The 16,991-nt window shown below is 39.0% G+C and overlaps 1 protein-coding gene and 1 pseudogene across 1 annotated transcript in view; one reads left to right on the plus strand and one right to left on the minus strand.

Annotated features, from left to right (window-relative positions):
- Positions 1–16,234, plus strand: part of TMEM71 (transmembrane protein 71) — a 100,791-nt gene extending 84,557 nt beyond the window's left edge. Inside the window, exon 14 of the mRNA XM_036741641.1 lies at positions 16,157–16,234. The gene's annotated coding sequence lies outside the window, so the exon portion shown is untranslated. The remainder of the gene's footprint in view (positions 1–16,156) is intronic.
- LOC118834202 lies at positions 10,792–13,578 on the minus strand (annotated as a pseudogene).
- Positions 16,235–16,991: the final 757 nt, after the last annotated feature.

The following is a 16,991-nucleotide window of genomic DNA, read 5'->3' on the forward strand; positions in this document are numbered from 1 at the left end:
CCAGCTCATTTTATAGATGAGGAATTTGAGACAAACATGGTTAAGTGACTTGCCCAGTGTCACACAGCTAGTAAGAATCTGAGGCCACATTTGAACTTAGGTCTTCCTAACTCCAGTCCTGGCACTCTCTCCACTGCACCACCTAGCTGTATATAGTAATGTGTTAAAGAGGTATAAAACAAAGAACTATGTGAAAGAAATTATGAAACATTTTGTTGAAGAGGTATTTTGTGGGATTTTAAAGGATGAATAGGAATTCAACAGGTAAAGAGAAAGAGGTAAGAAATTTCATATAAATGAAAAAGACTAAGGAAAAGCATGGAGATGTGAATTATTGTGTGTTGTTGTGAGTGAGTATTTGAAGGACAGAAATCGGTCCAATGTGGTAGGGGTATTGACTGCATGGAGACGGGTAATTCGAGATAAATGAACCTGGAAAGGAAGGGTGGCACTGTGTTGGTAAAGACCTCAAATGCCAGGTAGAGGATTATGACCTTTACTCTGAAGACAAACAGGGAACCATTGAATGGATTGGAGACCATAAGAAAAATTAATCTGGCTGTGGTATAAAGGAGAAACCTTGAGAGGGACAGAGTAGAAACTAGAAGACCCTTGAGGAGGCTACTATGAAAATCATGGCAGACATGATGAATCTAAGTCCTAGCATCATAAATACTGCATAATCACCTATATCAAGTCAGATGTCCAGGACGACTATGGATGGTGACTCAGAATCATAAATCAGAGTCCCAAAAGTCATGTGAAAGGGGAGTAGCTGTTAGGGTAGTAGCACATTGAAGCCAGAGGCAGCTGTCACAGACACTTAGAACTGGAATAATAATAATAATTAATAATAACAATAATAGCAAGAATTTCTATATAACACCTACTATGTGCCAGGTACTGTGTTTAAGTGAGGTGCAAATATCTTATTTGGTTCTCAGAACAACCCTCTGAGGTAGGCCATTTTACAGACAAAGAAACTGAGACTAATAGAGGTTAAGCAACTTTCCCAGGGTCACACCACTAGTAAGTGACTGAGGCTAGAATTGAACTCAGGTCTTCCTTGTTTGCTGTTGTTTGTCCTTCAGTCTCAAAGAGGACCATGAAAACAGGAAGATGATGCCATTACTTGTAAGTGAAGTGGATTTAAGTGAGGGAGGGCTGTGCAAGGTCACCTCACTCTTTCCTCCTGAGTTATCTGGGTCCAGTTGCAAGATATAGATCAGGGAGTCTGGAGATGGCCCCCTCAGGTGTTCTGATCCCAGGCCCAGAGCTCTTTCTACTGCATTACTTAGATTTCTCAAGCACAAGAAAAGCTACAACAGAGGGTCAGGCAGGGCACAAATAGTATTAGGTAGAGAAGAGCAAGCCACACAAAATATCTTTCAAGTCAACTTTGTAATTTGAGGTATGAATGTGATAGGACTGGGACTAGATCTGTGGGACCTCCTCTTCCAATGCAGATCAGCACTTTCTTTACAACTAAAAGCCTTAGCAAGTTGCACAGAACACTGAGATGGTAAAGTGAGTTGCCTCTTGCCTCAGAGCCAAGATCTGCCTCTGACATACATGGGCAGATTGTCCAGGCTCTGTGGCAAACACTATAGCCGCTCTACACCTTGTCTGCTTAAGACAAGAAGTAATTATACCAAATCCAATTGGGTGAGAGGATAAATTAGTTACTAGAATAGCTCCTAGTTCCTGCAGAAGTACATATGTTTAAAGTTTGCACCTTCTAAATGTCTGTGCCCTGGTGCAAAGCCCCACTTACCTTCCCTACTTAAGGCTCTGTCCTTAAGTAAGAAACATTCTGTCCTGCTTAAAACCTGAGACTCCCCTATGGCTCTGCTTGAAGATTGCTAGCGATGGGAAACTCCCTACCTCACCAAGCACCCACTATCTTTGGGGTAGTTTGTTAGAAATGTCTTCCTTATATTGCACTCAAATGTATCTCCACAATTTCCACTCATCACTCCTAGGTCTGCCCTCTGGGGCCAAGCAGAATAGGTCTAATTTCTCTTCCTTGTGATGACCCTTCGGGGCTTTTTCAGTTGAACCTTCTGTATGCCAAGTGAGGTTCATTTACGCGAAGAGAACACAAACTGTACATTCAGGCAGACAATAAAACAATCAAGCTACAGATCAAATAAGCAAGACTTTAAAACAAACAATTATACTTCTCTCCCACACACTTAACCAAAAAGGGTTTCTTAACCTGAGGTTTATGAAACGTATATATATACATATGTGTGTGTATGTGCACACATATATATTTATATACATATATGTGCACATATATGGATACATGTGTGTATATACACCCACATATATGTATGTGTGTATACACATGCATAAATGTCTACATATATATGTATGTATATGTATATATACATATTTGAACAAGGTATTTCTATGTACTTATTTTCCTTTGTAATTTTGAGTATTTTATTTAATGCATTTAGCAGTATTATTCTGAAAATGGGGCCATCAGCCTTATCAGTATCAAAGGTATCTATGACACGAAAAGCGTTAAGAAGACTTGTCTCTAAAACCATGGTATGTATGTGTGAGTTCTGCCACTGTGTGACTTTAGACAAGCTGTTTCTTAACTCTAGGACTTGGTTTCCCTACTGAAATGAGGGAGCTGGACTAGAAGATTTCCAAAACTAAGTTTCAACTTTAAATTCTATGATTCTATAATGTATAATAAGTAACAAAGTAAACTGAGGTAATTATATGAGCATCACGCTTTCTTTACTCAAGTAGTGTTGACCCATGGTACTCAGGTCAGATTTGATTCAATTCAAGAGAAGTTTATTTTTTAATCATGAGCCATGTGTAGGACACTGTATTTGGCAGAGATACAAAGATAAATACCAGCATGATCCCTAATCTCAGTGGGAGCATGGAAGGCAACAAGGAGGCAGGAAACAAGATGGTAGAATGTGATAGGGACAAAGGAGAGGTTAGCCAGTGTTCTAGGACAATCTGAGCAATTGTCTGACCCCCTCATTTGCCACTAGAATCAGAAAAGTGCCATAGGAGCACCTTGATCGTGGCTTAATTTCTGTGTTTACTTCCCCTTCTTCATGCCAACCCATGCCCTGCCTATCTAGGTCATTTACAACAATGAGAGAAAACTTCAGAAGGCATGATGGAGAAGGAGAGAAAAAGTTCTTGGTAGAGTACTCTGTGGTCATCAGCTTCCAGCTTTATAGCCCCCTCTCTTGACCCTACATAAGCAAGAGGCCCACTAGGGACAGAGAAAAAGAGAGAAGCGAGGCTTTTTTGAGGGAGGAATCATAGATTTAAGAGATATACCTTAGCCTTTTAGAAATTCAGCTGCCATTGAACTGAAAAATGACTGATTGATATGACAAAGTCTGTTCACAATGAATATAAATCAAAGAGAATGACTGACAGACAAGTAAACATTTTAGAGCCAAAGAGATTAAGAATTACATTAGCAATTAAAATAAACGTATTATCATTAACAGAATTGTCAGTTATCATCTAATTCTCGATGGGCCTCACTTCAAGTTTACTCCTACATAACATACAAAGTTACCATAACATATAAAGCTACTATGTTGAAAGAACTGGCTTAAATAATTGCTAAGCCATGGTCTATAATCTTTGAAAAATCTTGAAGAACAGAGGAGGTATTTCAAAATAGGAGTCAGGCAAACATTTTCCTGATTTTTATAAAGAGGAAGGGGGCAGTCTTCAACCCATAAGCCTGCTGGCTTGACTTCTATTTCTGACAAAATTTTAAGACGTGCTATTAATGGGACAATTTGTAAAGGGAAGTGGTCATCACTAAGAACCAACATGGCACCATCAAGAATGGTAAAGGCAGCATTAATTTTTACAAGAGTTTGAATTACAAATTTTCTCCCGATTTCTACCTTCCCCCGACTCCAAGATGGCATATATTCTGATTGTCCCATTCCCCAGTCAACCCTCCCTTCTGTCACCCCACTTCCCCCCATCCCCTTTTCCCTTACTTTCTTGTAAGGCAAGATAGATTTTTATGCCCCATTGCCTATATGTCTTATTTCCTAGTTTCATGCAAAAATTTTTTTTGAACATCTCCTTTTAAAACTTTGAGTTCCAAACTGTCTCCCCTCTTCCATCCCTAAGAAGGCAAGCAATTCAAAATAGGCCACATATGTATCACTTTGCAAAACCCTTCCACAATACTCACGTTGTGAAAGACTAACGATATTTTGCTCCTTCCTATCCTATCCCCCTTTATCCAATTTTCTCCCTTGACCCTGTCCATTTTCAAAAGTGTTTGCTTTTGATTACCTCCTCCCCCTATCTGCCCTTTTTTTTTATCTCCTTCCTCTTTCTTTCCTGTGGGATAAGATGCCAAATTGAGTGTGTATGTTATTCCCTCCTCAAGTCATATCCGATGAGAGCAAGATTTACTCATTCCCCCTCACCTGCCCCCTCTTCCCTCTCAACAGAACTGCTTTTTCTTGCCACTTTTACCTGAGATAATTTACCCCATACCATCTCTCCCTTTCTCTCTTTCTCAATATATTCCTCTATCATCCCTTAATTTTATTTTTTTTAGATATCATCCCTTCATATTCAACTCACCCTGTGCCCTCTTGTGTGTCAGCACAAGGAAGAGAAATTAGACCTATTCTGCTTGGCCCCAGAGGGCAGACTTAGGAGTGATGGGTGGAAATTGTGGAGATACATTTGAGTGCAATATAAGGAAGACATTTCTAACAAACTACCCCAAAGATAGTGGGTGCTTGGTGAGGTAGGGAGTTTCCCATCACTAGCAATCTTCAAGCAGAGCCATAGGGGAGTCTCAGGTTTTAAGCAGGACAGAATGTTTCTTACTTAAGGACAGAGCCTTAAGTAGGGAAGGCAAGTGGGGCTTTGCACCAGGGCACAGACATTTAGAAGGTGCAAACTTTAAACATATGTACTTCTGCAGGAACTAGGAGCTATTCTAGTAACTAATTTATCCTCTCACCCAATTGGGTGTATATTCCATTCAGCTATGCTAATACTGAGGTCTCATGAATTACACACATCATCTTTCCATTAAATAAATAATGATTAAAAAAAGAAAATAAAAAAAGATAAAAAAAATTTTAAAAAGGGTCTTAAAGGAAGAAAAATATTTCAATAGTTGAAGATAGGGAGGAGTTCTCTTCCAGGCATAGGGGCTGACTGGTACAAATTCAAGGAGGTAGAAGAGAGTGAAACAATTTCATACACTGTCTATTAGTCTACTTTAGTTGAAGCATTTATAGATTGTATACAGAGAGAATTGTGTAAAACAAACCTGATGAGTTGGTTTGAAGCCATAATGCATAGAGTGGGGAAAAGAAGGAGGCCAGGTTTAGCTTGAATGCTTTTTTAAAAAGTTTGTATTTTATGTGATAGGGAACTGAATTCCGACTTTATCTTCTGAAACATTTTATTTGTTAAGGAAAAATAAAATAAGCTACCATAAAATGTCCACTCTTCCTTTTCCCTCCAATAACAAATAATAAACTGCTAGGATTACAAAAAAAAAGGAATGGTAAAGGCAGATGAACCTCACTTACTTTTTGGACAAGGTTACTAGATTGGTAGATCAGGAGAATGCTATAAGTATTAGCTATAGTTGATGAGAAATGCTGGAGTTGCAAGGGAATTTAGAGATCATTTAGTCATTTGAAGCATGAGAAAACTGAGGGCCAGAGAAATGAAATTAATTTTCCAAGGACAAACAGGTTAAGACTTCTAAACCCGGCACTCATCTCATTATACCAGCTTCTTTCTCTGCTATACCAGGCTAAAGTTGGGTGGATTTGGGCCTGATAGATCCAAAGAGGAGTCATAACTTGGTCAATATAAACTTAGAAGGAGGCCTTCAGTAGAATTCTTTAAGGATTCAATCTTGGTCTTGTGCTAGACAACCATTTTGTCAATGACACAGATGAAGTGGTTTATCATTTCCTTTTCCAGTGGAGTAAGGTAAACAGAAGTTGGTTGATTTGCCAAGGGTCATGCAGCTAGTAAATATTTGAGTCTGAATTTGAACTCAGGTCTTCCTGACTCCAAGCCCAGGGCTCTATCCACTGAGCCACCTTGCTGCCTCCAATGCTTTTTTATACCTGTAATAATAAGTTTACTTTACATTTAAAGTGTTTGTTATTAGCCTCAAGTGTTTGCAGGTTATCTAACTCAAATACCCATTTTGAATTCCAATGAGTTCAGATAGTCTTGGAAGGAGAGACCCTCTGAGAAGGGGCTGAAAATGAGCTCTATTGATGCTACTTAGAGAAGTTCCCCAAGATCAAACTCAGAGGTTTAGTTCTGATTGCTTAGGTTATACATTTGGAAGTTTATCCAGGACATTTTAAACCTTTTTTTTATTCAGAGGTATAGGCTATTTGAGGGTCTGGGTAACACTGATTTCTTTTTGGTTTGGTCCCAGTTTTTTGACTTTAACAGTGGCCAAATTTAGATCGCAAGTAGCAGGGTCAATGCATTGACAGTTATGCTGGCTCAGTAACCCATTGTTTCAATCATTGCTTGTCATCAGTATTGAGCGAGCCTCTGTTGGAAAGGGGGCGGGGGAAGGGGGAGTCACCCAGTCTGCAGTTTTTGTATTACCTGCTAGTTAGAATTCACTTCTCCCTGTTAAACATCATGTATCAGCAACCAAGGAGAACTGAGATGGAATGGCCCATTCCTTTTTAGTGACATGGACCTATCTGAATTGTCTTTGTCTCATTACAAAAGTTATCAATAAAAGAAGGCTTCATCTTGAATCCCTTGTTAATTTCTAGTGATGGGTCCATCAACGTGTTGCTACCTTTACATAGTTTTTAATACATTCTTTTTGATTCTCCTTTTCCTAAGTTTTGCCTCAGTAATTGGGACAAAAGCTGGAACAAAGAATTTTCCTTTTAACAGGTGTGAGCACAGGGAACATCATTCCATTGTGTTTTTGGTGTAAATGGCCACTAATGGCTGTCTAGTTATTAAAGGGCTCCTGCATATTGAGACTTTGCATCCCAAATCACACCTAAGTTTCTCATATACTTTGCATGTAATAGGCTACATATAATAATTTGATAGATGTCATATGCATAACTGAAGATAACTGTACTTTTCCACATGGTGTAATTTGCCAACTGGGGGAAGAGGGTAATCAGGGCATATCTTAGTCATTGTTTCAGGGTTGCCGGCAGCAGACTCTAGCTTTGTTCCTTCCCCTCTGGTGTTTCTCTTCCTTTCTCAAGTCTTCTCTAAGAAGAGGGTAATTTTAAGTGCCAAGTCCAAGTCATTGGAGGACAATTGGGGATTGAAAAAAAAAACAAAAAAAAAGAGGCATAAGTATTTACTCCCATTCTCATCAGTAGGCAGTATTGACAATATGCAGATACAACATTTACATTCTAAGGTAGGGAAAAGGTGAATCTGTTGTACAAATTTGGCTAGGAGTTAAGGCTGGAGGCCTTTTGTTGCAAGAGAATCATCGCATTCTGTACAACTGCCTAAGGGGCCATTTGTATGCAAAGCAGAGCTGGAAGCCTAACTAACAAAAGAGTTAGAAGTATGTTCAATTGGCCAGAGAGATAGTAACCCTTTGTAACACTACCCTGAGGAAGAAGAAGCAGAGGGCAGCAGAAGCATTGGCAGGAAGGAGTAGCAGCAGGCCATCAAAGTGCCAAGGCCTCAAAAGGAAAAAGTCACTTTGTCTCCCTGAGCTTCAGTTTCTTTATCTGTATCAGGGCTGTCCAAAATATGGGCCCACTGGGCTGCATGTGGCCTACAGTGAGATTTTACGTGGCCCACCTGTGGGTTTTAATTTTCACAAGCGAAAAAATAAAATAAAAATTTTTATGGAATGCATATTAGATTTTTTAATTCTGTCACTAATAAATAATCTTGTTGATGTTAATTTTCTTTGGTGTTTTAAAACAGTATTACAAATGGAACATATCACATGGAATTTTCGATCAATCTGTGGGATGCGTTCTGTCGGTACGATGCAGACTAGTCAGTATGCAACTACTGTTGAGGGTTGGGGAAGAAGTCCAGGAACCCCAAGACTGGAGTTCCCAGACAGGGTAGCTGAGGTGGAATACCCCTCAAAGACCCGAGTACTGGAGAGGGTCCAGGCCATCTGGAATGAATTCGCGGACTCAAGCATTCTTTAAGTCAAGGTGGCAAAGATTTATTATGCTTTTCAGCGGGCAAGAGTTCTTAGGGAACCTGCAACCTTAGAGGGGGTGCAGTTAATGTTTTTATAGTGTATTTTGGGGTGAAACATGCCAAATATGTTAATTAGTTGTTTTGGGGTACGATTAGGGAGTGGTTAAGGGGTTCTTAAAGGGACATGCACTTTTTCTATCTACTGTGCAGGTATCTTACCCAGAGTTCACTGGGAAATAGCCCAAGGTGGGGCTACGTAGAGGTGTGGTATTAGGCCTGTAACATCACTAAGTCAAATAACGGCCTGGGCCAACTGGAAATATCCAGGCTGCTTCCATCAATGTCTTGTTAGACAAGATGAATGTAAGGGGGTATACATTTGACTATGTCTAGGATACATACCAGTAAGGTCAGTAAGTAGTAAATATCGTTATGGCCCAATGCATAGCCAATTTAACATGTACACAGGGAGTCGGACCAATAAATTCCATAGGAGCAGCTGGCCACAGTATCAGGAAGAGAAATAAGTATTTTGCTAGGGTATGCTGCCCTTGAACTGTAGAGAAAATGCCCAAGATAGTATTTTGAGGCTAGGGAGAGATGTAATTTTAAAGCTGGATCTGGTTTTGGAATTGGGGTCCAAGCACAGGCACCCAAACACCCCATCACTACTGTTAAACTGTTGTGTTGTTGCTTTGTTGTTTTGTGTTTGATTTGGTACTCCATGCCTTCGCCTGTCTTATTGATGATATGTGTTCCCCCACTTTCTATTAGTGTACTGTATTTTTTATTCTGGGTATGGCCCTCGAATAATTATTTCATTTTAATGAGGCCCTAAGATAACCTAAGGTTGGACAACCCTGATCTATACTATGAGGGGGTTAGAATAAATTGCCTCTAAGATCACCCTCGAGCTCTCAAGCTATGATCCCTCTACTACGTCGTCTGTGAAAGTCCTTTTTTAATGGGTCACTGAGGTTCTTGAAGGCTATTCCAATGCAGAGAAAGTTCTGGGAGGTCCTGAGTTTTAAAAGCTCGAGTATGGACTCGATGATGAATAGCGTGTTCATGGTCTAAGGAGCAGCCTAGCTATGATTGGAGAGTGTCATAATTTTGAGTGCAAAGTGAGATGAATTTTTACCATAATTTTTAAAAAATCTCAAATGCCCTTTAATTTTTAAAGGAATAAAACAAAATGATACATATTATATTAGGAGCTGACAATCTTTTTGTAGGTAAGTTCAAAAATGAGTAGTTTGATTATAGAGATACTGATGTAGTAACAGCATATTTCAGATTTCAAATAATCATACAGGAATGCAAATACTTGCAATTCAGAAAGCCTTATTCCCCATGAAAATATAGAAATGATCATATGAGACAAAATGTGTATTTTTTCACTAGAAACTGTATAAGAAGATAAAATAAGCATAAAACACAACTTAAGAATTTATGGAGATTCACTATATAAAAATAGTTAATTTTTCTTACAAAGGTACCACTTATTATTTCACAAAATATTTTCTACATGAACACTTATTTTAAAATTGCATTGATTTTAAACCGATAAGCCCTACATTAGATTTCAATTAGAAAAACCCTCTTGGAAAAATATTGTGGTATGTATCTTAATCTCATTTTAAAAAAATTTTCTAAAATGGAGGGGCTTGTAAACATATCTTTCCATTAAAACAAGTAGAATAAGTAATGCATATCAGCTGCATGTGGAATCAGCAAATGATTTATTATGATCCATTTAGAGAAAGTCACCACCCCCAAAAAAGTAAAATTAACACTATTTTTAAAAAAAAACTCTCAAATGTTTATGCTGTTCTGTCCAGTATACTAACATGTTTCTGTAAAGTGATTGGAATACTTTTTTGAAAGTTTCATTTTTGGTTCATGTGGCTTGGACATCTTGAAACACAAAACCTGAAAAATGATTATGCCCTGTTTTTTTCTTTGTTGTTTGTTTTGCTAAACCTTTTGCAAACAAACATTTTCCAAAAGACCATTTGAAACACTTGGCAGTTGAGCAAAGTACACATAATTTATACATTTTACAAAACATTAGATTTTTTTAAAAATCTGCAGTTTAGAATATTGGCAGGCAAAATATTTACATAAACAACTGAAAAGGGCATATTTTAGAACTTGATAAATAATGAAATTTTATACCAATAAAATGTTGGTTACCTCTGCCCTCCAACACAGACACAGACACAGACACACAGACAGACAGACAGACAGACACACACACACACACACAAACATACATATACACACCCCAAACTTCCATTAATTTCAGTTGCAAATTTTGTTGATAACCACTATGTGGGAAATTCAAATTGTCAAAAATTCATATTCTGTTGGTCAGGTACCATTGTTAATGTTAATTCTAGTAGAAGTTCCAGTTGTGTCAGGATTTTGCTTGAAGTCCTCTCATTTCCATTAGGTACTGTCACCAGCATCTTGAAAATAAAATCTTCGGTCTTTATGTTGCAGCTCCTACTTTTAAAAGTTTCATTTTTGACCTTTTAGTTTATAAAATTCCACATAAAAACAAAACCCATTTACTTTTGAGGTAAGTCCATAGAATTTGTCTTCTTCTTAGACACTTTCATGGGAATAGAAATCTTTTAAAGTTTTATTTTGATTTTCCAAGACTGTAACTCAATTTTCCACACACTTATTAACACATTCTTTTTTTCTTTCTATGGCATTCCTGAGCAGCTTCTCTATTTTTTCATCAATATTATTTCTCTTTTCAACTGTGGATCTGTTTTGGTTGTCTGAAATTTATAATGACTGGAGAGTTCATCACTACTGTCTGGGGAAGGTTAGTATTTGATGGTGTGGCACCAATATGATAAGTCTGCATATCTACTGATGCAGTCTGTACAATCACTTGATTGCTAGGGACAAGTATCTGCTGTCCAACAGACATCTATGCATTCTGAAGGATTGTTGTTTCTTGTTGAGTATTACCTGCATTTGTCATTGTTAATGCCTGCAGTCCCTGTCCTCCATCTCTGCTTGGACTGGCCAGTTGGAATGTTGCATTTGAGGACTACATTGCAAAGGCAATGTAGTCCAGTGCTAGTCTGGTAGAGAGGAGTTGGGACAGACATAGATGAGACTATTGAAATGCCAGTTTTCTCCATCTCCTTTCTATCTCTGGTGTCTTCTGAAGAAAGATTGTTCAAGATTTTTTTGCAAGACGGGAGCCATGCTATAATCCCGTGAACTTTCTGTGACAAGACTATGCTATCAGATGAACCCTGAGAACATTCACTATCTGACCAGAATGATACCTGCACTGTCTGTACCTGAGGAAGGTCAGTGCATTACTGAAGATGACTGAGCAGTCTGGGTGACCCCCTGACTTGTTCTCCAGAAAGATGTACAGTTGTTATTGGTACAGCTCCTCTTAGTGATGTCTGTTGAGAGACATGAGCACCCTGTACTGTTGGACCTGGTTGTGGTGCTGGCCCTGAACTGTTACTTTTGTGGGAATCTTTGCATAATCAACTGAGGCCACTCCCCTGAGAACCAAGTTCCTAGCCTGGGTCTCTCTACCATTTGCTTACAATACATTCCTCCCGCAATGGCCCAATCTGGTCCTCTAGTCCTCTGATTATCCTAGTGCGGGCAGGGTGGAATTGGAGCTAGGGGCTACCACTGCAGTGGCCGTGGGGCTGAACCCAGGTAATCACCCTCTGCACAGTACTCTGGGGCCCTGGGCTGCCACAACTTTCAAAAACTTTTTAAATAAACTTATAGGTTATCATCATTCTCAGTGAAGGGAGAAATCATATAGATGGAACCATGTTGTTTTGAAGTGCTGGAGTATCCTTGCTAAAGCTCTCCTCTACTAGTGCCTTTTCACCCACTGGAAACCACTTTGAATTTCCTAGAATGTAAGCCACTTAAAGGATCTATATCTATATCTGTACCTATATCTAAAGCTATTTATCTATATCTTTATCTCTGTTTTTATATCTGTATTTGTATCTATACCTATCAAAAAGAAAATTCTATGTTCAGGTCTTTTGCCCTGATTAGTCACAACTCAGGATGAGAGAATTAAAAAGAGATTTATTTAAAAACATCAAGGCACTGTTGGGGACAACTTTTATATTAAGAGCAAAACCATCCAGAGAGGTTTGTTGCTGTTTAGTTTTTTCTGTTGTCTCTGACCCTTCCTGATCCCACTTGGGGTTTTCTTGGCAAAGATCCTGGAGTGGTTTACCATTTCTTTCTCCAGAGCATTTTACAGGTGAGGAAACTGAGGCAAACAGGGTTAAGTGACTTGCCCAGAGTCACACAGCTATTAAGTGCCTTGAGACCAGATCTGAACTCAGGAAGATGAGTCTTTCTAACACCAGACCCAGCATTCTATCCACTGCTCCACTTAGCTGCCCTTTTCAGTCTTGCCTTAGTCAAATTGAGACAAGTTAAGGCCCTTAGCTTGAAATGGCCAAGGATCCCCATGCATCCTGAGCCATCTCCATTTGTTCTCATCTATATCCGATCACTGGACTGACATGGCTCTGGAGGAGAAAGTGATGCTGGTGACTTTGCACAACCCTCCCCCACTTAAATCCAATTCACTTGTATATCATTCATGGTCCTCTTAGAGAAAGGACAAACAGCAGCTCACATATACTTATTTCACATTACTTGCCTGCATACACTTTGTGCTCTAGTCAAACCAGCCTAAGCTTCTTCCCAAATGTGACATTCTTGCAAAGTTTGTCCCCCATGTCTGGAATGCATTTTTTTCCTCTTCTCTTCTTAGACTCTACAGCTTCCCTCAAGACTCAGTTTTGGTGACATTTCCTATGTGATAGCTCCCCAGAGCCCTCCAACACCCATAGCAATAGTTCATAGCTAGCATTTTTATAGGGATTTAACGTTTGCAGAAATTTTATTTTTATTTATTTATTAATTTTACGTTTTCTCATTTTATCTTCACAACAACTTTGTGAGGTAGGCACTATTATTATTCATTCCACTTTATAGATGAGGAAAGTGAAGTAAAGAGAGGTTAAGTGACTTGTCCAGAATCACATAGCTAATGACTGTCTGAGGCAGAATTCAAACTTGGGTCTTCCTGACACTGAGTCTAATGTGCTAGCAATTGTGGCACCTAATCATCTCAGCAATTGCAATAAAATAAAAACAATCCTTATAGCACAGTCAAGAAATACATAGTCAAGAAAAACATTCCTGAATTCACTATGTCCAACAAATATTTGTCTCATTCTGCACGCTGAGTTTTTCACCTTTCTGCCAGGAGGCTCTGTAGCCATCTTCACCATCAGTACTCTGGAGCATTGGAACATTGCACTCATCAGAATTCTTAAGACTTTCAAAGTTATTTGTCCTTACCATGTAGTCATTGTTGTATAAATTGTTTGGCTGATTCTGTTCACTTTACTCTGAGTCATTAGTTCATACAAATCTTCCCAGGAAGCAATCTACATCATTTCTTATGAGTAATTCTCATGAGTAATTTTATAATGACTAAGGAAACAAAGTCCGAGCTGTGTTGTTTTTTAGCAAGGCATGCAACTGCAGAACAAAATGGGTCCACAGCCTCTCAGTAGGCACAAGGATGTTGAAGAGAGATTCATAAGGGTTTTTATGGTAAAGTACAGATATTATTTTTAGATTTAGGGACTTCTCAGAATTCAAAGATTCTGACTAGTTATACCCATCCATCTACATTCTTCCAAACAGTTATTGGTACAATAATGAATGACTTCCCTGAAATCATGTAACTTGTAGGAAAATTAAACTTAACTCGGAACAGTGGAGAGTGCCAGACCTGAAATCAGGAAGACTCATCTTCCTGAGTTCAAATCTGGCCTCAGACACTTAATATTGTGTGACTTAATATTGTGTGCAAATCATATGACTCTGTTTGCCTCAGTTCCTTCATCTGTAAAATGAGCTCGAGAAGGAAATGGCAAACCTTTCCAGCATCTTTGCCAAGAAAACCACAAATGGAGTCATGAAGAGTTGGGCATGACTGAAACAACTGAATAACAACAAAACTTCCCTCAGGAAAATAAGACTTAAATCTAGCAGCTGTACAAAAATATTGGCAACGATACAAAATGGAATCAGTTTGGTTCTCTACTATAATAGCTCCATGATTTGTTTATGGATGCATGCGGGGCCATCTCCAATGGTCGTGGTGAACATCAGGCCACTAGACCCAGATGGCTCTGGAGGAGAAAGTGAGGCTGGTGACCTTGCACCCCACTCCCTCACTCAAATCAAAGTCAATTGCAAGGCATGTCATCATTTCCCTGATGTCATGGCCTTCTTCAAGAACGAAGGACAAACATAACAATGGTATACAAATGGCATGGTACAAAATTCCCACTTGATAGACAACTCCTTTGTTTCCAACTCTTTGCCATTATAAAAAGAGCACTGTTAATATTTTTATACATGTGAGTCATTTTCTTCTTTCTTTGATCTCTTAGATTTCAGACCTACTAGCATGATTGCTGTGTCAAAGGGCACATACAGTTCCATCACTTTGGGGGCATAGCTCTAAATCACTTTCCAGAATGGCTAGGCCAGTTCACAGCTTTACCAAAAGAATATTAATGTGCCTGGTTTTCCACAGTCCTTCCAACATTTGTTATTTTCCTTATTTGGTCAACTTTAGCAATCTAATGGGTATGAGGAAGAACCTCAGGGTTGCTTTAATTTGCATTTCTCTAATTATTAGAAATTTGGAGCATTTTTTAATATGGCTGTTTACAGTTTTCCCAGTTTTCCTAGAAAAACTATCTGCTCATATCTTTTTACCATTTATAAATTTGAATTAGTGTATATCTTATGAATAGACTCTTTTCAGAGAAACTTGTTACAAAGATTTTTACCTCAGTTACCTGCTTTCCTTCTAGTGTTTGATTCATTTGGCTTTATTTGTGCAAATGCTTTTAAATTGTACATAATCAAAATTTTCCATTTTATCTTCTGTGGCCTCCTAGTCATCTCATCTGTCTGTTAATAATTGCATTCCCTGACCCTTGTACTATACTCTTGCTGAGCTCAAGCAATTTTTATCAGAGAAAAAAAAAGTTTGCATCCACATACTTTTAAGTTAAATCTTGAGGAAAATGAATATTGTGCTGCATTATTTAATAACCAATATTACTATGTAATCCATCCTATTCTGTATTTTGTCAATTCCCCACCCTCCACCCCATTTCTCAGTGTAGCTCAAAAGACACTCTTTCAGTTCCAACTGTAGGCATGGTAGAATAATCACTTCTGGCACTTGCTTGCTAATCTGGGACCCTTACTTTTACTTACAGATAAACAAGGAACCAGCTTAGGTTCGGCCCCTCCTTGGATATGAATCTCTTGACCTTCTATTTTCTTGTCAAAGTTAGTCATGATCTGGTCTCCAAAGGGAAACCATACTAGGGGGATTCCCATTGGGATGGTTCTGATTTTCTAGCCAAGATTACTGGAGACAGTAGATGCCCTTTAAGCAATTAACATTCCTAAATTGATGGAGAAGAGTGTGATCAGCCACACCTTTCAGGCCAACCCACTTTCCCCAGCCGCAGACTAATGCTATCACGTGAGGATTACTCCCAACAAGGAAGTAACGGAGTGGAGCTGATGTTTAGTAGTTTTTCAGTTGGGCATTACCTTACTTAACAACAACATGGCTAGCCCATGGGAGTTGCGCTCTCTGAAGCAGAGTTTGAATGCTCGGCAGTTTAGTTCCAGTAAGGACCTCAGTGTCTGGTACCTTATTCTGCCAGGTGATCTTCAGAATCTTCCTAAGACAATTCAAATGGAAGCGATTCAGTTTCCTGGCATGGCGCTGGTAGACTGTCCAGGTTTCACAAGCATACAACAATGAGGTCAGCACAATGGCTCTGTAGACCTTCAGTTTGGTAATCAGTCTAATACTTCTTTCCCATACTTTCCTTAGGAGCCTCTCAAATGCAGAGCTGGTTCTGGCAATGCATGCATCGACCTCATTATCAATGTGCACATCCCTGGAAGGTACACTACCAAGGTAAGTGAACTTATCCACAGCATTCAAAACTTCTCCATTTGCTGTAACTGATGGTTCCACATATGCATGGTGTGGTGGTGACTGAAGGAGCACCTGTATTTTCTTGGTGTTAATTATTAGGCCAAAATTAGCACAAGAAGCAGAGCATTGATCCATACTTTGTTGTATCTCAGCTTCAGAGTTCATACTGAGTGCATGATCATCTGCAAACAGAAAACCATGCACCAATACCCCCTCTACTTTGGTCTTGGCTGTTAACCTTTTCAAATTGAAGAATTTACCATCAGTGCAGTAGCCTTGTTCATCCTCATTGAAAGCATTTGACATGTTTGAATGCAAAACAGATGTTGGCCAAAAAGACTATTTTATGGTGAACTCACACAGGACTAGCATTCACATGGTGGTCAGAAGAAGTGATACAAGGACACTCTCAAGGTTTCTTTCAAGAACTTTGCAATTGATTGTGTGACATGGGAGACATTGGCACAGGACAGTTCAGCATGGCATTCCCACATCAAAGAAGATGCTGTGCTCTATGAGCAAAGCAGAATTGAAACAGTTCAAAGGAAACACAGGATGCACAAGTTTGGAGTATCTACCCCAAATGCTCACACAGACTATTTGTGCTGGACCTGTGGTAGAGCATTCCAAGCTTGTACTGGCCTGATCAGCCACAGTTGGATACACTGAATCTTGACTCAAGCATAGTGATGTCATTTTGGTCCTTGAGAACGAAGGACAACAAACA

The sequence above is a fragment of the Trichosurus vulpecula genome, chromosome 1, assembly GCF_011100635.1.
Source record: "Trichosurus vulpecula isolate mTriVul1 chromosome 1, mTriVul1.pri, whole genome shotgun sequence".
Taxonomy (NCBI): domain Eukaryota; kingdom Metazoa; phylum Chordata; class Mammalia; order Diprotodontia; family Phalangeridae; genus Trichosurus; species Trichosurus vulpecula.